Genomic DNA, 27123 nt, shown 5'->3' with positions numbered 1-27123 from the left:
ATCTGTCCTTGTTCCAGAATTAGTTGATATTTTCTTCAATGTCTTGGGTGATGAGAAAGTGAGAGTGGTTATTATATTCGAAAATGACACCTGGTTAGGAGGAAATGCAGGTTAGGAGGAAAACACAGGAAATGAGGGGATTAAAACTCAAAATACTCATAACTTAGAGAAAAGATCTGTGATAAACAAAGATGTAATTCAATAGGAAAAAGTGTGTGGGTCTGTACTTAGACAATAATAAACATCTACCCAACCACAGGCACAAAAGTGCCTGTGTAACTGGGGGGTTTGGATTTGGTTTGGGTTTTTTGGTGGCTGTTTGGTTGGGTTTTTTTTCCCCAGAAAGGGGTGAGTAGCTTATAGAAGATTGAGATGAACAGGAGTTGGTAAGGCCATGCAGCTCTGAAAAAGCACTTGCCATCCTGCATTGTGGTGATAAACCTGGAGGAAAAGAAACCAGTTTCCAGCTCCTTGGCCTTCCTGCCCTCCCTTCCTACCCTGGTACAACCCAGCCTCCTGCTGTCCCTTGCAGTTTGGTATTGGATGTTGGTGAGCTTTGGTGATGCCTCAGACTGTAGGTATCTTCATGAGCAACCTATACATTTAGCTTCTTTAGCTTCTGATCTACTAAAGTCCTGATTTTTTTTTTTTTTAACTTTAGAACTGCTAACTCAATGGAAAATATGCCATCCTATAGTTATGCAGTAGCTTATTCCTGCTTAGGAATGGTAGCATCCTGTAACTGTCCTGCTGAGTAACACCACCACTAGTGTGTTTGACAAAACATCTGTGTGACAAAGAGGGCTTTAGAATTGGAATCAGATTTGCTGACACATCATCTTGTAAAAAGTGTACAACTTCATTTTTTAGAACTACCTGAAACATTTCATAGGGAGTTTGTTCTTTTTCTGTTTAAGACTTGTCCTTAAGCAGTTGGTTACCCTCACCCCCCCTAGCTATATTTGTTATCCAGAACTGCCCATTAGGTAATTTCTGGAGCCAGTTCCTGGGTCAAGGACTATTCTCGGGTATTTCAGTCCCTAAAACACCACCATGGCTGAATGCTGTTTTCAGGGAGAGGGTGGAAGGACTGATAATAGACTGAAACAGAGCAATTCAGTAACACATACCCGAGCTGTCACTGAGGCAGCCTGCTCCAAACTCCAGCAAAAACTTTCACCAGGTAGATACACCTAAAAAATATGAGAGATTTTGAAGGATTCTGCTACTGCCATTTCCCATCTAAATCATAGTAACAGAAGTGAGATAAGCTTTCACAGTACTGCTGATACCTAGAGGGTTACTGTACCATGCCAGACTGGCAGATGTTCTGTTTGTGAAATACAATGTGCAGTAAATGTTTTCAGGGAAATTTTAAAGGTATTTATGAATTACATTGACATTATTTTGTATTTCCAGTCTCTCAAAAAGATGGTTTAGTTGCAGTGCAGCTGAACAAGCCAGTCTCTGAAAGGGAAATATGAGTGTGTTGTAATGATGGAAAACACTTGGTATGTGACCAAGCGACTGCATAAGGCATTACCTTATCCACCTCTGATCTTAAAAGTCAGTGCGAAGTCCTACTACAGAAATGGATCTGGCTTCTAATGCTGAGGAACTAAGGCCTTATAAATGGATTTTACATTAAGAAATCCCATTAAATTCTCCATTTCAAGTCCTCAAGCTGACACCACATCTTTGGGGAAAAAATGCATATTTGATAAGAAAATGAGAAATACATTTTCTGGCAAACTACTTTTCTACCTTTGTCTTATTAGCATCATTTTAAATCTGGAAGCATTTGGATGCTCCTTAAGTGGCTGGGATGTTAAATTAATCACAGATGACAGATTAGTGAGCAGATGAGATCAAGTGCTATCATGAATTGTTGTCATGTGACCCTGAAATTTAAGGTAATGTCAGATTGTGTTATTAGTGTATCTAAAAGGCATATATAAAACAGTATTTCTAAAGGAAGCAGATGATGTAATACCATTTACTTCTTGGTTTTGAAGTTCTGTTTGTAGAAGGGGACTCGGAAGCATTCAGTAACTGTATGAAAGTCTTTGAGGACTCTATCATTTGCCACAACTGTGAAAATCTACATATTGTTTCACATATGCTTGGAAGCAGCACGCTCACCAGAACTTTCCTGACCTCCAAGAATCTGTAACCTACCAGGCTGGTCACTGAGGTGGAGCCCTTGCAATGAACCTGCTGCCTAGGGTCAACACAAAGATTTGTGCAAGGCTTAAATCTTCCTTCCACTTTATTCCCACTGTGTTTCTGTGCATGTCTCCAATTAGAAGGATAATTAATAATTGAATATGGTGTATGGGACTGAATTAACTTCAGTTAGTTAGATATTTTCACTTTTTTGAGGCAGATTGTAAATAGCCAAAACCAATAAAAAGTAATATGTTGTTATTCCAGTGATGATGAAAGTTATAATAATTTTATTTGTCAAGGGAGGTGTAACTAGTTTTGTCCTTTAAATAAAGATGAATAAGAACTTGAGTTACACATTTTATTAAATAGAGGAATGTAATTGTTTTGCTCTCTGGTTTAGGAGGACAGATGGAGTATAAAACAGGGCAGGTGAAGGAGGCTTGAACACAGATTTGTAACAATAACTTAAAAGGCAGATTCCAACCTGTAAGTACAAGCCATGTGACACAAATAGATCATAGCTGCGTGGCACATTTGAGCTAGGTATTGGATATAAAATATCAATTAAATGGCTGGAAAGCAGCTGCTTGCCTGTCTATAAGACATCTGGCTTTTTTCCTCTGCTCAGGAAGAACTTGCTGTTACAGCCAACTGTTGTGTTTCAGGGACCTGTTTTATTTTCCAGCATAAAATGTAAGTGCAATGTGACACAAAGCAATTTCCCCTTTTAAATTGCTTGGAATTTTTAGGTTCTTTTTTTTTTTTTTTTTTTGGATCTCTACTGCAGAAACCTCTACTTTGCCTGCTGCCCTTCCTATTTTCCCCCAGTCTACTAGTCAGGCTGGTTTGATCATTATATTTGGCATAGATTCTCTGTCATTAAAAGTCCCACTACTTTGTCTTAATGGTGCTTTTATTATTCAACACGTGCCAGGGAAAGGTGGTGTTAAATGTTGCTCTGAGCCAAACACAGCCACCTGAATGCTGTGTAGTCAGGAGGCTGTAGCTACCATTGCAGGTGTTGCACTGCCTGTCAGCACTGCCCCGGGTGCCCTCTGCCAGCCTCAAGCCAGAGGGCAGTTTCCTTTGTGTCTTTGCTGGATTCTCACCCTCCTGGGGAATGCCCAAGTGTTGAGAAAGACCACGTGTAGGCATTCATTTGTCTGGGAGACACACATTACAACAAGGCTATAGCTCACAAGCTAAAATTCTTTCTTTTTTAAGGAATATAGGAAGTATGATTTCCTTTATAGAATGAGATGAATGGAATTTGCTTCTGTTATTCTGAAAACCACTGAGCTAGCTTGAAAGTCAAAAAGCCTTCCACTTCTGTTTTCCGTTTTCTTTTCATGTTTTCAAATGTTTCATGAAGCACCCACTGATTGAAAACAAAGCTGAACCTAGAGATCACTCTTTACCACTTCTTTGTTCTGGACTGGTTGGTGTATACGGGTTAACTTTTCTGGTGAGATGAAATACCTATGTATTTTGATACTTATATATTTTTCTTTTGAATTTTTAGGAGCTAGATAAGGTGTAACTAGCATTTATCCATGTAAAAAATCAAACGAGATTTTTTTATGCACTCGGGTTTTTTTCTTTCTTTCAGAACAAATTATGGGAAAAACATTTTTACATACAGTTCTGATAACACAGAATGGACCATTTTGGGGTGAAGTGAGTAACAGTACTGTTGACCAGCAAATAAATATGTGTGCATGTGCACGGACACACGTACATGCATATGTGTCTAAAATAGCATTTACAGAAGTAGTAACTCAATCATTATAATCTACTGATGCTTTTTTACCTTAAGAAAAGATCCTTAACATGATCTTTTACACTTGCTGTCCACTGCTGGGTTACAAAGTTTGATCTAACTACAACACAGATGAGAAAGATTACTGTGCACTTGCAAAGCAATACCCAGCACAGGTATCACAGAACATGCACCAAACTCACCTTTAGCAATGTTAAACCAAAGACCTTAGTAAAATCACTTGTAAGTTATGATTTTAAATTTTCCATTGTTATAATAGCAAATGAATTCACCGACTGAGATAAATGATTATATAAGGAGTTATTCAACTATGTTACATTAGTCTGTAAGGGTTCCTTCAGAGTGAGAAGGAAGCTGTAGCAGAAAAAAGTTTCTCCTTTTACAGTATTTAGTCTGAAGCATGTTTACTTTGGAAACTCTCTCCTTGATTGTGGTGCAATGGGAGGAGTTTTCACAGTAGGCAGTTAATTGTAGTCAAAACCATCATCTATTTTAGTTAAGAAATATGTATGTTCAAGTACTTTTGAAGAAAGTGTGCACCCTTTTGTCCTTTAAAAAAAACATAATCTGATTTGGCAGGGGATATTTGTGGTGTCTCTGTGGTAGATTTTCTATTAAATTTATTTAAATACTTCCATTCTTGAGAAAATAAGCTAGATGAGTTGGTTTGAGACATTCATTAAAGCCTATTCCAAAACATGTTTTAAATGAAAAATGGCTTTGCTACTGAGAATGATTGGTATGTCAAGAATTTCATTTCAGGCAACATTTTTTGTTATTAGAACAAGCTTCTGTTGTCTACACAGGGGTTTTGTTCAGAAAGATATAATGCAAGATAGGAAAAAAGCATCATTCCAGTGCTCTTATCTACTATGCAATACTTCTATTGTAAGCATAGATAATAACAATCTAATATTTTTTTCATTTCCTTGGGTGCTGCTTCTTACTCACATCTTATAATGGTCCTCATGATTTTACTGCTGCTTCTCTGGGAGCTAGAAAAATAATCAAAGAGCTTGTTTCTGAGTGAGCAGTGTACTTGTTTATTGAAACCTTAGAATGGGATGCCTTAAAGGTGATCTTTTAAATTCTTTTTTGCCTGTGTGTTTCCTGTGTAAAATACAAAGACTATCACATTAAAGCATGTTTTCTTTATTGTTTTCTGCATCATTAAAACTTGACAGGCCCATTACTCTCCTTTTTCCTTTTGAAAGAGTACCAGTTTCTGAAAAGAGAGGAAGGAGGTATGACTCAAGTAGGTCACAGCCCTTGGTGACATCACCATGTCAGTCTTCCCAAACTGCCCCAAGAGCTAAATCATCCATAAACGGGGAGGAAAATGAGAATCCAATTAAAGTAAAAAGAAACAAAACAGGCTAATAGTTTGTTCAGTAGGTTTCTGTTTTGTTTTGGTCTTATTTATATCCTGTCCCGCCCTTGCCCTTCTACAAACATTATTACTTCTCTGTACGCAGATAAGCAAGTTTTAAAATTCTCTCGAATACAACTCAGCAGCAATCAACTGTATAGGACCATAGGTTTCTCTGGGTAGCAGATACATGTTTTTCTCCATCTGGGGAGATGTCTACCATATTTTATTACCACAGTGACTATTTTTATACAGCCCTTGCTTCCTGAACAGCAACCACATTTCCAGAGACTGTTTCCGTATGCCAGCAGCAGATAAAGTTAACATGTTAAGCAACAGAGGCAGCTAAGGAATGGGAGTAATGCACTGGATGGTGCTTGCTTTCTCATTTTTATTTTTGCTTGCTTTTTTTTAAAAGTTGTCCTATCCCATTCTGACAAAAGAACACCGACTAAACCAGAAAATGGAATTGTGTGATACTAGCTGGGAGATAAAACACCTGCTTATTATTTGCTGCCTCTGACAATGGTTGAGACGGTGATCATCACAGAATCACAAGCTATTGGAAGCGAAACACTGCACTTCAGCACCTGATCACATGAGCTCTCTGGGTATACTGTGGAACCATTATGTGGTAGTCAACAGCAACAAGTGATTTTTCTTAATGCATTTCGTGCCTTGTCTAATGTAGAGTGTACAAAGTGCAGTGCAGTCAATAGCAGGCAAAATACCTGGAGCTTCTTGAAACTCAGCAATCGTTTGGACATCATTAGACAAGGCATCCTTAGAAGCAAAGGAAGCAAAACAATGGTGAAAGGGGAAGCTGGGATGACCTTGACACCCAGCGTCTCCTCTCAGGTCAATATTAAACACAGCAAGGAAGGGAATAGAGGTTAAATAACAGCCTTCTGCACGCCAGCTGAGTAAGCTGGATACTGCATCCCGGGGTGGGGGGGGAGCTTGGGGGCATGTTTTAAGTGCTCCTCTACCCTATCTCTAACCAACAGGATCCTGTAATTTCCAAATACTTCCCTGCTTGCCTGTCTCTGAATGTCAACAGTAGGTAAAGTTGACACAAACAGCAGTTGAAACATTTAAAAGATCTGCAGTAATTCCCTGGAAGAAGTTTATTATCATTTGTAGTTGCACTTGATTATTTAAAGGTCACCTCTATTCTGTACATAATTAGTTTTCCTTGTTTCCATTTTTACTTTAACATCTGCTAAACTAAAATAATTAGTAAGAAATTAAACATGGGGAAATCAAAGACTGTCACGCACCAAAGATTACAGAATCACTGAACAAGTGAGGTCAGAAGGGACCTCTGGAGATCATCTGGTCCAACCCTTGCTCATGCAGGGTTACTTAGACCAGGTTGCTCAGGACCATGTCCAGACAGCTTTTGACGACAGCTTTTATGGAGTCTCCATAGCTTTTCTGGGTAACCTGTGCCAGTGCTCAGTTACTCTCACAGTGAGAAAGTGTTTCCTGATATTTAGATGAAAACTCCTCCGTTTCAGTTTGTGCCCATTGCCTTTTGCCCTGTCGATTAAAGAAGATGTAATAGCCTGCAGTGAACCAAGTAGATGGAAGCCAATTCATGTATTTCATTGTTGTGTCCAACTGAAGTATGAAGCATATGAAAGACTCTGGCAAAATCCTTGGTTCATTTCTGGAAAAGAAATGAAATTGCACAATGAAACCTTCTCAGCACTGTCAGCCACTCATGGATGCATGGTATGATATTGGACACGTCTTTAATTCAAAAGTTGTGAAATATTACTTTCAGTCAACTCAAAAAACATCTTTTTTTCCAGCATTCGGTCTCCATACCCACAAATCTCAGCAGTAAGTGCCACACAAATCTTTAGAACTGTAGGCATAAAACTGAATAGGAGGTAGAACTTTCTGCTTTTAATTCTCATTCAGCATTTGTTGAGCTGTTCTTTTAAATTGCTGCTACAGCTACTTAATTCCCACACCCCACACCCCAAGCACTACCAGTCATTCAGGTTTTATTATAATTATTATTCATCAATTTTTTTCTTCTCACTTGGATGGTGGAAGATAATAGGCAAGTCACAGTGATGCAGCACTAACTCCAGGCATCAGCCTTTGCCATGTCGTGGCTGTGTCACCGCAGGTAGAAGGCTGGTGGTGGCCATGTCACAGGGGAGTTTTTGACATGGGGGGCTTACTATGGGTACAAAAGGATGTTACAACAGCTCAGGCTGGCAGGCAAACATCCAGGTGAGCAAGGCCTAGAGGAGAGGGCAGGGAGGGAAGGGTGGGGGGGTGGGGGCTGCGGGCTGCTGCCCATAGCAATGAGGAGTGGCTGCTCCTTCTTTGTTCCTTCTCCTGTCTCTTATATCTTATAGCTGGATGCCTGGACAGGGATGTGACCAGACCATTCCACCCTCCTGTTCTTTCTCTCCTCTGCCACTCAGATTGAGAATGTTGCAACTTTCTGTAAGGACATTGACCTAAGGATAAGAAAACACCCACAGCCCCAATCTATACACTATCATGGTCCTACAGGTACCTGGAAAGCCCTTACAACCCTGGACAAAGGGAGCTCCACAGCATTTTCCTTCTCTGTACCCGTCGTAGTCTCGCAAGGAGCTGAGGGGTCTCCAGAGCTGTGGGTAAATGGAATTCCTCAACACCTGCTTTGTCTGCATGAAACTTATCTCAGTATAAAGTTTTTGATTCATGAACCTATTGGCTGGATCTGGTTTGTGCTGTCTTTTTATGGCAAACCTTCTGGGCCTTTTCCTTTTCATAAAAATTGCACAAGCCTGAATTTCTTAAGAACAGATCCCCCACTGTCAGGGTTTTCCATACAGACCAGCTCCTTGAGGGCAAGGACTCACCTTTCAATATCTTTCACCCCAATTCCAATTCTCGTTTTGGGTCACATCTTTCCAACTGTATGGAACATCTTTGTTACCTGATAGTAAAACTGGTTTTTGTCCCATAAGGTCAGAGTCTCTTTTACTATTTCCTTTAGCTTTGTGCTCTTTGTCTAGTGAGAAAGGCAGGGCAGGGACTCTGGCCTAACTAACTCAAGGCTAATTTTGGAAAATATGCCTGAAGATAGGAAACAAGCAGATTGTTTTGTTCTTCTTCCATGAATTCAGATCAAAAATTACTTTCTTACGTGAGAAAGTGCTGCAGTGGTACTGGACATCACTTACAATATAGTTGTATAATGTAGATCTTTTCCCCCCTTTGTTAAAAAATGGCGTATGACAAAAAGTGTAAAATAACTTACTCATTGCAAGTCTGTATGGTAGTTAAAACATAGCACTGACATTAATGATAACATCACACTGTGTTCACAGTGGTCCTTAAAACCAACCCCTACCATGGCATACTGCAGTCTTAATTTTGGTGGAAGAAGAAGATGGTTCTAAAGAATAAACAGTCCTTGTGTAAGCCTATCATTGCACTAAATTTTCCAAGACTCCTGGCTGTAAACACAGAGATATTGGCCTGCTTCTTCCTTTGGCAAGGAAGACAATTACCACCAGGAGTAACGTGTAGTTCAAGATATAGAATTAGAAGACACATATCGGTCAAAATGTTTGAAATGTAAGGCTTTCATTTCACCAGTACTGTTAACTCCCTCTGCCTTTTTGCCTTTATGCAAATAAATATTTATCAAGAGAAAGTATGTGATGTTTTTCAGATAGTGTTAGGAAGATGATAATTGCCTTTTTAGGAAGGAAAAGGAATAGAGTTAACTTAGATAGGGTAAAGCTGCTGTTGCCTTTTGCTCTTGCAGTCCTGATTCTTTGAAGCCAAAGTAATAAAAATCTACACACGAAAGAAAAAATATCTGCAAGGGAATAAAACATAGCCCATCTTTTCAGTGTCTCAGAGAGAATATCTGTATTGAAAAAATTCTCAGGTTACTCTAAGCAGCCAGCTTAGGATGTTAGAAGTTCCTTAATTGCGTTAGCATGGTACTCCCCTAGGTCTATTCATCTGGCCAAGGAGTACCATTAGCCCAGGGAAGGCACCTTATTAATACAACTATTTCTCCAGTGCCTGAGCTAGCCTGTTGACATCTGGCTCATATATTACATGATCTAGGCTTAGACTGACTTTGTCGTGCTGTCAGAGAAGAACAGGTGCAGAGTAGCACAGACACTCATGGTCTGAGTGTTGAAAAACCTTTGGCATAGGGTAAATAAGTGGGAAAAACAAATTTCGCAAGCAAGCAGGGCGGTTGCAGTCTGGATCATAATAAGAGCCTCTGTTGCAAGGGTCCTTCCAGCAGCACCTTCAGCTAGATCAGGAGTCAGTCCCCAAACTGCTGTTCTGTTCAACTGTTATAGCCAGTTGAACCATGGTCCTGAGTAGCCACTCCAGCATATGCATTATCCATCTTTATTGAGTACCTTCAACTAAATAAAAAGTGTTTCCTGACTATCTTCATTAAGTACATAAGATTGTCTTACACAATCATTTCAGCACCTGAAGGAACAGTTTCTACTGTCTATTGTCAAGTATTATCTTGTACAGTTCAGGCGATTCTACAGCAAGAACCACCTGGGGAGTCTTTGGGATGGACAGATTCTCCACCCAGGATATTAATCTGCACACTGAAGATGTGCACAGACTAACAAAATGGTTAATACAAGTGGCTGCTGTCACAAAGAGAATTTTCATCACAGTATCTTAGTATTCAATTTGTTGATCCTCTCATAGTACTTTTAGTTTCTTCATATTTTACCCAAAGTAAAACCTGGTCCTACAGGCACTGTCAGAAGTCCAGCTCTGCCCTTTAGAAGGTTCTAGAAGACAACTGGTTGTTGAGGGTTTTTTTAGTTGTTTTTAAATCTTGAGTTTGGATAGTACTATGTGTGTACTGTTAATTCCTATTGAGTTTGACAATTTTATGCAGCAAGCTGTGTTACAGTCTAAGTTGTCTATGACAACAAATCCTAGGCTTCCACTTAACAGTATTACTGCTCCTTACCCTGACCCCTGTGTGATAGAAATGATCTATCCACCTGAATATGAACATCCAATTCAGAAAGCTAGCAGTAGTTAGTAGTCAAGCCAGAAAGTGGGAAAATGGGTCTCAACACTTCCTTTGCTTGAGTGACTGAATAGAGCAACAAGGTATCATGTTAAAAAATCGGTTGCCTGTCAACTTGCGCTGTGTTCTACTTGCACTCCAGTCAGACGAAATCTGTTCAGTTGCTAATTTTTAATTTGCTATTATTTATTGTCTTTGATAAGTCTAAATCTAAATTCTATCTAAATTCAGATATTTACTTCTTAGCTTGGATATGGATTTATGATATCTTCATTGTGGCCAGCTTTGTAGGAGAGTAATTCTTCTAACAAATTGGTTGATACATCTTTGACGCAAACATATTGACAAACCACACTGAAACACCTGCACTAGGTTGAAATGCTGATGTTCTTCAAAATATGCAAATATACTGTAAGATGCTTTTTCCCATATCCCTCTACCTGGGACATGCTCATGATGTCATTTTAAATAAAGCACATGCATAACAGAAAAGAACTCCCTTCATCTGTATGCCAAATGTGAATGATATCACTAAAGTTACTTTTTCTTCTCCTGTTTTATTTTAGCCTTGCCCTGAAAGAACAAGAAGGGTACATTCTCCACATAACTGGCATTTTGGTTGAGGACTCCCACCTGGATCCTCCCTAGACTTTTCATTTTGTCTGTCATCTAACAGTAGATGTGGATGGTGTCCAGCTGAGATTAAAATTACCTTTACTTATATAGTGAATCATGCCATACCTCTATTCAACATGCAGAATTGTCATTAAAGAATATTAACTATGCAATATCCCTATGCAGAATTTCAGAAGATAATGTACCTCCTGCCGATTCTGAAGATGAAAATTTGATAGTTCTGTACCCGCTCTTTTACTAATCTATATTAGTATAGGTACTTAGCAGCTATGTATGGTAGAAATCAGACATGAATAGATATATAGGAGTTTTACTTGTAGTTGCCTTTCAAAGGTAATCCTAGACAAAAGGGATGAGATTGACCAGTGAAAACTATATTTAGCATAATTTTAAGACATCCTAGGTCATCCTTCCTACCTCCTGGCTCCAGGATGGAAGTCTCCCATAGGTCCTATATTATCTGGTAAACCACGTGCAGGTGTCTCAGATAATTCGGGATGTCCAAAATACCACTAAAGGCCAATGAATTCAACTCCAATTACCACTTATACTTATATATATATGCCTTATATATATACTTACATACCACTTATAATTTAATTGAAATCAAAGTTAAAATGTCATTGGTTATATTTTAAATTTTGTTTTCATTTTCTCATATTTTTTTGTTTTAAACTTCTTGAGATACAGTCTTTTAGGGGGAAATGAATAAAAAAATCAAGGTGTACATTTTGTACACTTGTGAAGCAGAAAAGTCTGGTGCATGAAGCCTACAAAGCTAAGGTGTAATGCTGGCAGCACTTTTAGTAGACCGTGCATTTGAATTCCTAGCCTCTTGCAGCACCCATTGTTGAGCTTTGCTTTGTTCAAAAAACTTCAGACATGAGGATATATTTTAAAAGGCCTATTGCAAGGTTTTTCAAGAAGCTTTAAACATTTTTAATCACATCCTTTCAAATTTGCTTCCTTGAATTGAACTGCTTGTCCCAAGCAGTTAAATGAGGACATAGGATCTTATTTGCATATGGTGTACCCAATCTACTGAGTTGGACTCACTTTCTGTACAAAATGGCATTGATACCAAATAGTGAGGTCTGAATAATAAGCCCCAAGACTTCTGCCCATCCATATAAATCAGCAAGCAGTTACCTTTCCTTGACTTGCCCATAGGGGATCAGTGTTTGGAGGAAGAGATGATACCCAGCTGCTTAGAATTCCTTTAATTCCCTATCATTGTTGAGCAGCTTCCTGTGATTCTCAAGGAAGAATGAAATGAGGCATCTAATTACAATGTAGAACTCATTATCTGCTCTTTCTATAGGCCACCACAAATTAGCCAGGAAAGGCCAATTTTAGAACACCAAGAGTAAGAATTATTATCTGACTCGGAGTAAGAAGTTTGCTGAAAAAAGAATGTATTACCTTAAATGAATTTCAATACTCCTGTCTGTAGACAGAGTTTTAGGTCATACTACTGGGTGCATATAGTCACAAAACAATGATTTTCAAATTAATTTCAGCCAATAGCATTTAGGGGTTTGCACAAACTTCCAAGAAAAGAGCATTTTCCTACAGGATTTTTAAGTAGCCTCTGAAGTGTGGATAACCTCCAGTGTGTGCAGGTACTGCATATAAATTAGTAATCACATCTAAAAGCAGTGGAGTGAAAGAAGACCTTTAAAAAAGTTATATTTATTTTATCAGGAAAGTGTTATCTCCAATGTTAAGTTCATATTTTTACTAATAATTTCAGTTTTGAGGTATTTTTCTCGTACATTTTACAGAGGCAGTTTGAAATAAAAGTTCCTTCCATACAGCCAAGATGGATCCATTTTAAATAATAATAATAAAAAAAGGCTAAGAGCACAAAACTTTTGCTGAAAACTTGAATCTGTTTTGTTGATCATTGTGCATTTCAAGATATCCCAGATGTAGCAAAATAAGTATAAAGACATGCAATGTGCTTATTGCTAGGTAACAGCGAGCCTCTCCCAGGAAATTAGATGTAGCTTGCTGCTTCCACGTCTAGCTAGTTCCTTGCACTTCTTTTATTATTATTTTATTTTTTTTGTCCCAGTTAATTACAGATGCAGAGTAGTTTCGTTACAGGCTCATTTGGCACATACTGTTGACATGGTCAAAGTGCTTGGCTACGTGGGTGGATGTGGACAGATCCTGAGCTCAGTGCTGGTTTGTCCAGGGCACCCTTATCGAAAACGTGTGTGTCCGCATCTACCATTGTGTCTTCTGATAGCACCTCACATGTCTGTGTGTCACATGGACAAGCCCAAAACAGCCAGGCTAGCAGAGCGGTGGGCAGGTGTGAAGGTCTGGCTGGAACACATGCTTAACACAAGTTATTGCACTGACGAGAAAGATTGTCTCTGGTTCCTGTCCCCTTCACAAGGCTCAGGGGGAAAAAAAAACAAAAAACCAAACATAGCATCAGCAGAGAGTGCAGGCAGACTGAGCTAGTATAGATTAAGTAAAAAGTGACAAGATATGAATTTGCCGGTCAGCATATGCGTGTTCTGGGCAGATCATCCAGATTTTCTGAACATCACCCTGATACACGCCCCGGTATGTGGCACGCAGTAATTCCAAAAGGGTGAATGAAAGGACTGCATGTATGTGTCTTCTTTCCTACATTGTACAGTTCTGTGTTTTACAAGTTGTTCTCTTCTATGGAGAGCCTATTTTCAGTTCATGTAGAAGCACTATATGAACAAGCAGTAGCCACAGTTAAGCATATAAATCTTTTTAAATTTGAATAACATTTTAGAATATCAAAGGAATTAATATTTCACAACATGGTTTAAAACAGGAAAAAAACTCTACAATAAGATTTCCAGTTAGATTGTTTCAATCATCAGAATACACACATATTTTTCAACTTGCAGAGCAGTGTCTTAAACTTAATGTGTTATGAAAGTAAAATGTTACACTTTGCATGCTTTACTTCCTTATCTAAGTCTTCTGGCAGCCATCTCATACCAGCTACATTTTCAGATGTCCCTTCTTCTCCTTATTGCAGATAATTGGAAGCATCTGCTCCATTCTCAGAGTGTGCACTCCCATGCTTATAGCTGAAAACTGTGATCGCAGCACATCCAAACATCTCTTCACTTCCCAACTTCAATATCCTTTTCTAGCTCTGATCATGTACTGGAGTAAGGAGCTGGTTATTTTAAGTAGTCATTCCTTGATTTATGTCAATTTGAAGAAATTGCAGAACTGCCGTAATTTTCAAGTCAATTCTTTCTGTGCGTGCCACCTGTGAACTAAAAAGGATGTGCTTTGCAAAAGACATTCAGTGGCTGGTGCTTAGTGATGGGTTCCTCAGCCATTTCTGAAAAGTGTTGCAGCTTGGCTGACACACCAGCAGCAGTTCTGTGGTACAAAAGATGCTGAGTGTCAGAGGTCTGGTCATGGAAATGATCCGTCCGGACATGCCATTCCCCTTGGCTGGTGAGAATCCTCTCAGGCTGACTGCCTTACATACAATCAAACAAAAGATTCTCACACATTGAAAGGACCCAGTAGGCTTCTTCCCAGTACTTCTTTTTGCAGGTCTTGCTGGTTACAAGAGCCAAGAGTCTGACCGTGGGGACTGCCTTCATGACTGCGTTCAGCTTGTGACAGGTTTAGTCACACAGGTAAAACAGGGTCTGCAGTTCTGCAGCAGAGGTTGGTGTTCTGCCTGTGGAGGAGACAGGTGTATAGGTGGTAGTTCCTGTTCAGAAGAGGTCATGCACAAAATATGCAGGTTGCTGGTGCATAGCAATATTGCACAAAGAAGGCAGAGCCAAAGGAACTTGCAGACTGCCTTAACTCTTGCTTTCCTGCTTTTGATAAGTTTTGCAGACATTCTAACAGGTTTCAACATCCCCGAAGAGATAGTTATCTTGAGTCTGACTTGATAATGCATTTTTTACATCGACAATCCTTAAGATCTTTAATTTATATCTACAAGCAAATTAAGTGTCCGGTTTCCCATACAAAACCAGTATCCTACAAAATCAATGAGTCTAGTGAGTGACTCAGCTGACCCTGAGGTAGAAGTTCACTCCCTGGGCTCTCTCCACTGATTCTGAAAAGAGCTCAGACATCTGTCTGTGAAATAATAACACCTATAAGTAGATGCCTAGAACCAGTCGTCTTCCACTGCAAATTGAACACCTCCCTGAATCTCCTGTTATCATTGCCCTGAAAGGGACCTGCTTTTCCAGGAGTTAATGGCGCTGTGAGTGCGTGCTTGGGGTATTATTTGTGAAGCAGGGGACACTGCGGGATTTCTAAATCCTTTTTCCAATTCCTGCCCACTTATTTCTGAAGCAAAGAAGATGAAAATGCCTTTTCCTTTCTCTTTCCCATTGTCCTGTCACAACACATAGCCCTTTCTACTATCCTCTCTTCCTCTTTAAATCACCCTCATTTTGGAGCTATTAGCACATACAGAGTTGTTTTTCTTGGTCTGCTTATGGACTTGTGCGTTGCAAGTAGCCATTTAAAGTGTGACTGAAAACCCAGTGGTATTGTAGCCTGAACGCCAATCAGATTCCTTTTTGGCAAGCATCCAATTGCTCTGCATTCCTTGAGGTCCTCACTGCTTCCCCCACCACTTTTGTGCTAGCTCCCTTAAACTTCTTCCTTGATCTTACTCGCTTCCACCCTTCCTTTCACTAGCACCACAATCCATCTTTGAATCCCCTACCACTTAAACCCCTTCCATTGCAGCCAGCATTGGCTGACACGTTTTTTCTTTTTCTTGAAAATAGCGTGACCTCTTCATGACATTCTTCCTGAAGAGAACATTTCTGCAAAATAATATTTGTTAAAAGCTTCAACCAGCTGACAGATTGCAGCAAGTAGCTTCTTTCTCTGGAGATGTTTGCCAACAGTCATGCTCAAGTGCCTGGGGCTGGGCAAGTCTGGCTCAGTGACTGCTGTACATACCCAAGAGCTGCCTGATTCATGTAAATCAGGCAGGGCAAAATGCTTTCTGGTGAGGAAGGGTATGTCTACACAGGCAGACACCTACAGGTGCAGCACCTCTCTAGTCTGGAAGCTTTGTACTCTATCTGATATATTCTTCTTCTTAGGAAGGCTTGACATTGTATAAACCTGACTATTTGGTGTCCACTAAAGGAAGGGGTTTCTGTCAAAAGAAACTACACTGGCCTACACAATGAATAGAAAACTACATTCAACTCGGTATTATTTTTATTTCATATTCTAAGATGGTATTACCCAAATGTCATGTTGTCCATCCCCAGCTCTTGCTTTCCTTGCTGGACATTCATTAAGTTTTTCCATTCTGAACTTTCTGTTATTGGATGATTTTTTGCCAAAAAACCCCACCACCCTTCTGAGAAGTAGCCTAGCACTCAAGTAAGGTACTTTAAATTTCAATGCACCAGACTTTCTAATGGCCTCTGCAACCTGAATATAGAAGAAGTGGTGGAGACAAGATACCAAGCTTCTGGGACCTTGTATCAGATCTGTTTGAAGGTGATGGAGAAAAAGTGAAGAGTTAGAAGATCCAGAGTTGCAATCCATACCTATTGCTAAGCCTGCTAATCACTCCTGATTTCTTTTTTCACAGCTCTTGTCTTCACTAATGGTTTGCAAGATCAGGCCACAGGTCATCAACTTAGTGAAGAAAATGTCAGCATAACCCAAGCAGAGCATTTAATAGCTAAATGGCTTTTCTTGAGTAACAACTCACACTTGTAAATTAATCATGCTGCAACAGTCTCACTCTAGGCTAACTCAACATAGCAATTTAACTCATTTTCCATGTTCTGAATGTGGAAACATTAAATCTAGGTCAGTATCTTCAGTAAATTCAATAAATTATTCACTGAGTCAATTATTTTCTTGAGATCTTTTGTACCATGAATTTTCTACCTCATGCCACAGAACCATTTCAGCATTCAAGGACAGAAAGCATTCTTATCTGCAAAGGAACGGGGCAGACATGCATCTTAATCCCAAATTTAACATTGCTAGGTATAGCATAGCAGGATGTAAGTGAACTTGACCCCACTACACATTTGATTACCTTCAGACTGAGACATGTTTGTGTCAATATCAGCTTATTCACAAAGTCAAGAAGGTGAAAATCCTCCATTAATGCAAAAAAATTTGTATATTCTTAGAAGCAAGTCATTAAGCAGTTTGTCTAACGTTGGCTGGAAACTGTAATATAGTTTCAGATCACTTGCCCGATCTTGTAAATCAAAATGTGCTTATTATGATTTAGCAAATTATATTTTTTAACTTATATTAATTTTGATTTTGCAGTTTACATGTAGGATCAAAATCACGCCAAAGTAAAAATTAAAATTGCAAATTAGAAGTAAAAAATGGATAAGAGTCTCCTGTCTTTGTTAGATTTATAGGCTTTTGACAGAAGTGAACTGTAAGAAAAAGTTAAATGAAAGATACAGACATCTGACATGCAGTGTTGAATAAGCAGTTGTAAAAATAAGGGCTAGGCAGTCAAAAGAAAGGCAAGAACACAAGGAGGACTCAAAAAGATGGTTTGGGGTGCACACTGGGAGGCCCGCCAACATAGGGAGGGGGAGATTTAGATACACTGTCATAAAAAATTTAGAGCCCAACCACAGTAGATCAAAAGTTAAAAGGAAATCTTCCAGTAAAATCCTGTCAAAATTGGCATGCTCAGTATGCTGTTCTTTACAAAGCCAACGCTAGCAGCTGTGCTGGTAATGAATGGCTTGAACTGAGATGCTGCCATAGACGTTTCTGTGTATTGGTCAGCTGACACCCATCAGCTGTGGCAAGTGTTGAAACTAGCAAAGGTGTCCCACTCTGTCTGTCCAGTTTATCTTCCCTTCTCCCTTAGGTGTTCCTTTTCCTTTTCATCATTGTCACAGCCATCCTCTGAAACAGGTTCTCTTCCTCAATTGCACTCTCAGCAAAACCTCACGTGTTAAGCATGCAGGACCATGCAGTCAGAACCTCGGCTCCCACTCGCTTCCAAAAATTAAACCCTTCTCCCACGCTGCAGCCTTGACCTAATGGTGGTGGTGGAAAGAGGAAACTGCTAGTGATTGCTCCACTGAGTTTGTATTTGAAATGTTCAGCACGCCATTCATTAAAGCTGTAATTATTAATAAGTATTTTTTTAAAAAAAACATTGGTGTTGTGCATTATTTTTTTCACGGCTTTAGTTCTGACGACTAAGGAACTGACAGAAAGAAGAGAGACTGCTCACACAGTGTCATACTTGGGTGTGTTTAACCAGAACTTTTTTTCTTTGAGTTGAACAAACTGTTCTGAAAAGCCCTGCTTTTCATGGGTTTTCCAGTTATACTGACTAATGTACAGAGTTGAGAGATCAAGTAACAACTGTGTCCAAATAAAACTGGATCGTCCTGAAATCAGAATCTATTGCTTTCTTAGTTCTGAGTCTTCTTCCCAAGCCTTCACTACCAGGGTTATCTAATTACATAATATTTTACACAATAAATGCGAGTATTGTGCTTTGTTGGCATATCTTACATCTCTATTAGAAGCTAATTAGACCACATTTTTCATGTACAGTGTGAGTATGCACTAGCTGAACCCAGACACATGGTGCTAAATGTTATGGTGATTAACAGTGGTTCAATGTACAGTTCTACATTTTGGATTTGAACTTCACTGTAACAACACTAATGATGTACACTGTTTTCCATCAACCCACTGAGGTTTTGGGACAGTGAATCATTAACTCAAAGGTATTTCCCTTCTGAAGACCTAAGGCAATGCTTACGTACACTAATCCTAGTGTGGCCTCCCCCTTCACTGTAACCCAGGCTCTTCTGTAACGCAGATATTAATCTCTAAAACAAGTCAGCAGATGCATCACGTACTGATTCTTTCTGAAGCGTGGACACATCATGAACCACACGGCAAATACTTAATAGGGTGTCAAGTGCATTTGCAAAGCAGGCTGTTAGGAGCAGTTTGTTGCATTTAAATGGCATAAAAAGCTGAGTGTAGTCTAAGCTCCATATTATGTTTGACATTTGGTATTTAATACAAAACAACAGAAACAAACTAGAAGATAACTCTAGTACCAGCTTTTAGCTGGAGAAGTCCTTAACACACTGCAGCTTACATGACAGGGCTCTTTCCCATCGCAGGACACTCCCATCAATAGAGTTTGGGAAAGCCAGGGATAAGAAATTAAATCCCTGAAGCACTTCTTTTTGGGAGCAGGACAGGAAGTGATGAGAACAGCCATTTATTTTTATCTTGGACGTCTTGGTTCTAGGGAAACGTACAAATGTAGTGTGAATTGTATTGGCAAGCAGTGAGTTATTGATCCATTTTGTTGCTAAAAGTATGGGGAAAGTATCCCTCAAAGAGGAAATAAATTGTTGAATTTGAAGCTTTACCCTCCGCTGGGGAATAATTATTTTTCTGCAGCTCTATTGTTGCACCTGTGAACCACTGTAAAATTAAGAATTTAAATACATAATGGAAAAGAAATAGTCAAGGAATGACAGCTAATCAACTCCATGTTCCCAACATCCCCTTTGACTTGCTCTTTGTGGTGCCTGATTTGGTGTTACTACTAAAGGCAGTATATAGTCTCCTTATTTCACAGACTTATTCCACTGAGTGCTACAAATACGTGTTGACTACTTTATCTTTTAGAAACATAAAAAAGCTATAGGCATGGCACTCTGATGGCATAACTTGCATGTTAAGATTCCTCTTAGGTGTTTTCTCTGCCATTATTTGAATCCTCTACAGCATTCTACTACCCCAAGGTAGTGCTTCCTACTCAAGGAGCTCAACTGTGAGCCTGCTGACGACAAATCCATGGCCAAAAGAGGGGACACCAGGACCCAGCCTGCTCCCCAGTGCCATGAGTTTGCACCAAGGAGTCCGGGTGAAGGAGAGGGACTGGCCCTTCCCAGAGAACCAGGGAAAGGTGAATAATTGCAAATTGCACCATTGGCTTCCTGACCTCCTCTTGGACCTGCATGATACCCCTTCCTCCAGGTGACTGAAAAGGGGCTGAGCTAGCTCTGTCACCACAACCCAGGGTCCCACTAGCATTTATTAATCTTATTTGCAGTCTTGAAATACAGATCAGGACATTAGATGATTCAATTTGACCTTTTCCAGTTTATTGAACACACAAAAAAAATAAATAAATTTCTGGACCACCTCAGATTGACTTGGGTGATTTTTTCTATGTGATTTCAGAACTGTCTCTGCGATGCAGGATTCAGAATTTGACATGGGGTTTATTTCTTCCTCAAAACAGTGTTTAATGTTTCTGCTTGAGCCTATTGAAAAATAGTGGAAAAGTAACTAGAAACAGGCAAAGTGAAGAATACATCCTGCAGAGAGAGAGAGGGAAGGAGCAGAGGAGGAAAGGGAAATGTCAATATAATCAGCGCTGCAGAGATGGAGCTGTTCCAAGTCAGTATCAGGGCAATTGGTCATTCAGCTTGATCTTGAATTTGTCAGGAGTGCAAAGCCTAACCCATCATTCACTGGGAATACACTGTTTTGCCTTCATTGACTGAATTTTTAGAAATGTCAGCATTTTCCTTGAGAAAACTTTTACAGATTCTCTTGGGTATTGAAGGATACTAGTCTTGCCAAAAAAAGGAGCCTTAGGTTTCTTGTTATTACCAGACTCTGACTCCTCAGAGTGTCATCTGTCATCTTTCAAATAATTTTTTTTGTCAGAATGTGACTTTTTCATTAGGGTTTTTTTCTCTTCTGTCCAGTTGCTTTTACATTGTCCTCCTTCATATTGAAGCAAAAAGTTTTCTCTTGTTTCAGCACAGCTCCCTTTATGTTTCACTTTCTATTTCAGCAGCGTGTTGTATTCAATAGAAGACATTTCCAAAAGGGCTGAGGGTCAGACTTTCAAGTTTGCAGCACTTAACGGCTGCCTATGTTTGAACTGAACATCCATTCAGACAGCTATAAAGATTCCCTTTTTCACAGCGCTTCAGCAGACCAAGCGTGCCCATGCAACACAATGCACTGCTGACTTACAGGTTCCTGAAGCAAATCCTGGTGAGAAGGAGCAGCCATTTGAGGTTCAAAATCAGGATTTCTTTGTCAGCGTCTGGGCAACATGATCTTGTCCCTTGCAAAGCAATTCAGGTCAGTATTGCACTGACGTGGTGGCATTGTCCCTTCCAAGTAGGGAACATGAATAACATCTTGACTTCAGGCTGACATTTCCTTCTCAGCTTGCTGCACATATTGGAAGAGCGTGACTTCTGTAACAACGTTCACTTTCCAATCTCTCATTCTGGTCCTGCGGGTTGCACAGCAGCTTGGTCTTTAAACATGCCTGATCAGCTCTTTAGGCACGATCTCTCTTATATGTGACTGGAGTATCTGTTAAGGTCACTGTACTTCACCAGCACCCAAATACTAAATGCCCAGTTCATAGTTCTTTACAACTTTATTATTTTGCCTCAGACTGAAAGTGAAAAATTCTATTGGCAGATCAGAATCAAAGTCATCACCTTTGAAGCAAAAGGAGATTTTGAGTCCCCAGTTCAATGGCTGAGTGAAATTCAGCTTTGGGAAATTTTCTTTGCCATTTCCTGAAAAATATTCCAAGTATTTTGTGTGTTTTGCAGTGGATACTCTGTCCATGACAGATTTTCTTATCACATATTCTGAATATTTTCTGCATTTTTGCTGCTACCCATGTGAAATGATCAACTTACTTGTATAATGTGCCCACAAATAAAAGCAAAACCTAAGCATTTTATAAATCATCTGACATTCCAACAGTATGCTGTTTTCTGACTTCAGATGACTCATTGTCATATTTGTTTGCTTGTTCATCTATTAAATGTAACATGCTCTATAACAAGTGACCCATTTCATTTTCAATTCTTAATATGTCATTTTGTAGCCTTCTAGTCAAATTTTTTTTCTCTTCTGTGCCAAAGGTTAATATCTTACAATTAGACATCTAAACAACAGTGGGCCATAGTGACTGCTAAATGAGCAAAACAATTATAATTATGCAGCTTTAGGCATTTCTTCTACTAACTTTCTATAAATAAAAGCTTTTTTCAAAGGTTTTAACACAGTTTGATTACGAGCTAACACTAACTATAAAAGTTATTCCCAAATTCAAATAACTCTGAAGTATGAGTAACGACAGTTACCATAGAACTCTAAAGAAATGCAAATTTTTACATATTTTTCTCAAATTAGAACACCTTCTGATTACATACAGACACAGAATATAAGCATAAAGCACATCTTATATCAGATATTCTTGCTGATTAGTGTATCTTGATTAGCACATGTTAATGGAATGTGATCACTAATGCCATTATAAAACATACATTAACAGTGTTCAAGATTGTTGATATCTGGCAAGCTCTATAACTGTTTTAATATTTTATAGTAATAGTACCACATTAATATCTTTTAGGTATTTTTCTCCTCTGTCGAGCTTGTGGATCTGCTACAGGTTCTTGGCTATTTGTGTCAATCACCTTTCAGGATCTATGTGCCTTTCCTCTCATTCTACACGTTTGTTTTTGAGCTCTTCCCCCTCCTCTTCCCCCCTCCCTCTTCCAAGAAGGCCAGCGTAAATAAACTGTTTCTGAGGCCATAAAGGCTGTGTAAAATGTCTGAATGACAAAGTAATGAACAGTCGTTTTGACTGGAGTCAGCACAAGTATTTATTGCTAAGCAACAAAGACGGATGTCAACGAGTTTTGCCAAATGCAGATGGTGAGTAGGTTTGTTGAAAAAATGAAATCACTGTAACATAACTCTTTACAGCAGATTTTAATATAATAGACGTAAAATGCTCTCAACTGCTCAGAGTGAAGGGCTCCACAGAGAGGAATGAGGTTAATTTAATAATAGTTTCTGCTGGCTTGGCCTGTATTTTAGGGAGCTGCTTATATGTGAGAGTATTCCTAATCTCTCTCCGCAAGACTTAAGGAAGGAAAAACAGCTGCAAAGCTTCCCTGAAGTGCCTGTCCTCTCAAAAGTTGCCATTCAGAGTGTTATTGAGAACAAAGGAAGGACACAATACATCATACCTGGTTGGCAGGAAGGAGGTGTTTGGAATATGCAAGTACAACCTTACTGGTCTTCTTAGTCTCTTACAGCGCAAACAATATTTAGCCCTGTTCCGCAAATGCCTTTGTGTTCTCCCTCTGAACAACTCACCAGGTGTGACTGGTGGGATGAGATTGATGATTATGTCACTGCAAAGTTGAATATGGGTCCTACGGGGAATGTCCACCAAACTCCTTTTATCCCTGTTTGAGACCAGATCTGCCACAGTGGAGAACGCGCTCATTTATCTGCTTTGAGCACACAGGTGAAAACACAGTAATCTTTATGCATAACCTTTTAGGCAAAGCTCACTGTCAAAATCAGATGCAAATTTTCCTTATTCCCATAGAGATCGCACAAAAGCGGACCTTAGTTCCAAGCTGTGAGAAGTCCTGCCTCTCTGCAGGGGCAGTGTCCTTGGTGTGAGGAACGTGAAACCAAATGGCTGTTGGTTAGCATTTAAACACCATGCTGGATGCAATCCATTCTGATTCAGTCAATCAAACTGCTAAAATAATCCTCTGTAATTCACCTGGGGTGCGAGCTGCTCCAGGAACCAGCTACTTCCTTTCCTGAAAACTGTCTCACAGTAGTAGTATAAGTACACAAAATGCCTGTAGTTGGATAAATACACAAAATGGTGTGATGATGGCAATAAACACACGCACAAAACCAACCCTACATCTTGGTGCATCTTGGGCAACTCATTAAACAAGTGTCTTGCACCTGAATGAAAAATGTTACGTGTACGAAAATTACTACATTCCCTTGAGTAAAAGAAAGATCAGACAGAGCTCATGTGGGGCTCAGCTGGGAAAAAATATTTTACTTGAGGCCATTTTTATTTTTCTTGGTTGTGTTAGGCAACCAGTCATATTGTGTCAAGCCAACAGCAGAAAGACAGCAGTGGCTGCTTAGAATTAGGTAAATTCACCTAATAAAAACATCCATCGGTTTTGAATAGTGATTGCATCTGGAAGATTTTAGGAAAGATGGTATTTTTTTCGCCACTTGCTTCACTGCTTTGATGTGTTGTCAGTGGTTTGGGATTTTGAGAGGTTTGGACCTAGTATTCGAGTTCGGTTTTGCTGTTTGTAAATGTTCATAAGCTAGCGATTCACAACTTGAGTTATTCACAGATTGTTCACTTTTGCAGCTCGTTACTGGATATTTGCCCACATGGCGTGTTTCTGGTATCTGATCAGGCAAGCAAAAATCCTAAAGAGCAGAAACGGTGGACTGGTGACAGTGGTAGTGAGAAACGCATACTAATACAGCCTGAGAATTTATTTCTTCAGGTTTTTTGGATTTGAAGATATTTTCAGGAACACTCGGCCATTCAAATATTTAGCCTATAGTGAGAAATATCAGCTGTAAAATTGAATTTCAACTGTTTAATCACAAACTTCTTTACGAATCTGTTTGGACTGGGAGGAAACTCCAGGTTTTTCAAGCAGTCCTATTCACTGCACTTTTATTCCTGATCCAGGCGTGTAAACAAAACCGCAAATTTCTGTTTTCTCCATTTCTGATGCAATGCTGAAATGCCTAGCACTCATGTCCTTTAGTCTTAAAAGCTATTAATGCACTTGGTAAAGATGAAAAATAGGGTATGAAAACTTGTCAAGCCTACTGAAAGTTGTAGTCAGTCTTTTTTAATAAACGTTTTTCAGAAACTCAGTTTTGTCTATGATAAATACATTTTTCCCAGTGTAGCACTGTAGATTTAGTACTTGGTAAAATCTGTTGACAGCAGCTGGATTGTGAACTCTATTTATCTGCAAAACATCTAGAGTAGATGCAGAGACAGCACAAACTTTTCCACCCCATCAAAGTTCTTTGTCCTTGAACTGGTCTGACTGTCTGTAGATGTGAGAGGACACTCCCTTGTGCATGTCCATTCTGCCGTCAGCCTTTCTGCTGAGCCTGGCCGCAAGGACTAGAATTAGTGTCAAAATATGATGGTGGGTATTAAATATTTAGCACTGTGGGCTTGGATCTTGAGTTCCCACATGCCACCTGAGTGGCTAGACTAAAGAGCGTCCTTTGACCTATAGGTGCTGGTTGTTCTTGAGGAAAGGGATGACTTCACCAAGCCAGGTCTGGAGACACCATCTGCCCAGCCACCAGCAGCCCTGGGCACCCCTGCTTGGTGCAGGGCAGGCACATGCTGACGACGCTGAAACAATCAGAACTTCCTCAGCCTGAGCCTCCACCTTCTAAATCTCGGACAATTTCTGCAGCCACGGGGCTCCTTGCAATGCCTGGGGTTCTGCCCCCGCGTGCCCAGCGTGCTCTCCAATTTCAGCTCCTTCTGCCTGTGAGAGGGCTGCAGGCGAGAGGAGCGAACTCTTTACAGCCAAGGACTTGCCAAGTCTGTTGTTGCACAGAGTGCCTCATAACGTCCTGCTGAGTATAGTCCTTCGCTAAATAAGCTTTTTGCAGCAAGTGCAGAGTATCTTACACTACCTTTCTTCCCAGGCACATTCTCCTATAATTTGAAGCTTGCACCTCATGCATCTCAGTTGTAAGGGACATGAAATTCATACTCCCACTTAGAATATTATCCAGCATTTTACACACAGTCTGCCCCTTAATTTTCATTGCAGTAAACTTAAATTAGAATATCAAAGGACCTTAAGAACTTCATGGAATACAGAAATTTGCTATCATTGTACTCTGAATTCAGAAATAATGGACTTAATTCCAATTTTATCATGTCATTTTAAAACGGCAAACCCTTTAGCCCTTTGGAAAAACTCCAAATCTAAATTATGATGATGATTATTTTAAAGAGACTCCAGCATTCAAGAGGTAAGTTGAGATGAATAACCAGTCTCAACTTACTAGCTTTCCTATGGCTATCCAAACCTAACATAGAATCAAGATCGTTTAAACTGAAACCATCTATAACATTAGTTGCAGTTTGAACTGCACCACAGATTAGACAACCCTTTCTAACCCGATCCCTTTGTATTTGTGTGATAATATTGCCCCACAGCTAGTGATCTCTGAGCAGATACTGCAGCTCTCTCAAGCAAAAGCACACATTGCAAAGGCCCTTTGACAACCAAATCCTCCCCTCAGAGTAAGGCAGAGTCTGGAAAATTCCACTGAGTATCGAAAGAGCAAATTTCAGGGGGTATCTTTCTTAGGTATTAATTGAGAACAATGTTGGTATATTATCGTGCCCTCATAATAATCTAATATATTGAAAAACATCAAAATATATTGAGCTATTAAAGCCCTGATGCTGATTTGGTGTATGTATGTTTTAGCTGCTGGCCACCGTTGTCAAAATGCTGTGAAATGCTCCCATTCTGGTATGAAGACGGAAAAGTTTGAAAGCCTTTTTTAATTTTGATTCTTTTTGTCCAAGACATGTCTTACCCTCTATCACATTAATAAGGAGACTGCAATACACACTGTAGTGTTATGAAATGCGAATACACCTCGCTTAGAGAAAACAGGGAAGATCACTTGAGAATACAACAGTTAGCTGCTCCTGGCTGTGGCCCCAGAAGCTCCTGGTAAATCTGACTTCAAAAAACAAACTTTCAGCTACATCAAGATGTACCAAAAGAAAGTGCATTTATTTGGCTCCTTGGATGTGCTGTATGTTGCATTTTCTGGTAACTCACTAACAAATTCATATCTTTTCTTTTTAGACAGACGGAGTCAAATAACGGGCCTCAAAGGGACTACCCTTCAGAACAAGCATGATTTCTCAGTGTTTTCTTAGAGAAGGAAACAAGGAAAAATAAGTAGAAGCAGATGGCATTTTATTTCAGAAAACCATCTCTCAGAATTGTGTCATCTGAAAACCCAATAACTGAGGCAACTTGTCTGCTACAGAATTTATGTTTGCCATCAGGCCCATGAGCGCCTGCACCTATTGCTGTGTGAGAGGTTTGAGAGAAATGAAGTCAGGATGTTGCATCAAAATCACTGATATCTAATAATCAGTCACAACAAATATTTTCCAAATATTGCAATATTTCTTATTGAAGTCTTGCTTGACAGACATCT

General features: G+C 39.5%; 1 protein-coding gene across 2 annotated transcripts in view; it reads right to left on the bottom strand.

The window, feature by feature from the left end:
* Positions 1-2919: 2919 nt before the first annotated feature.
* The window catches only part of HTR1B (5-hydroxytryptamine receptor 1B), a 50565-nt gene continuing 26361 nt past the window's right edge, over positions 2920-27123 (bottom strand). The window contains exons 2-3 of one of the 2 annotated variants that reach the window (XM_080388133.1): positions 12154-27123; positions 2920-6990 (exon numbers count right to left, since the gene is read on the bottom strand). The exon at positions 12154-27123 is cut by the window's right edge and continues 23553 nt beyond it. The gene's annotated coding sequence lies outside the window, so the exon portion shown is untranslated. The other variant, XM_080388132.1, reaches the window with a different exon arrangement.

The sequence above is a fragment of the Falco punctatus genome (genome assembly GCF_963210335.1).
Source record: "Falco punctatus genome assembly, chromosome: 5".
Taxonomy (NCBI): domain Eukaryota; kingdom Metazoa; phylum Chordata; class Aves; order Falconiformes; family Falconidae; genus Falco; species Falco punctatus.
The sequence above is the reverse complement of the archived record's forward strand: the minus strand, read 5'-3'. Positions and strand labels throughout refer to the sequence as shown.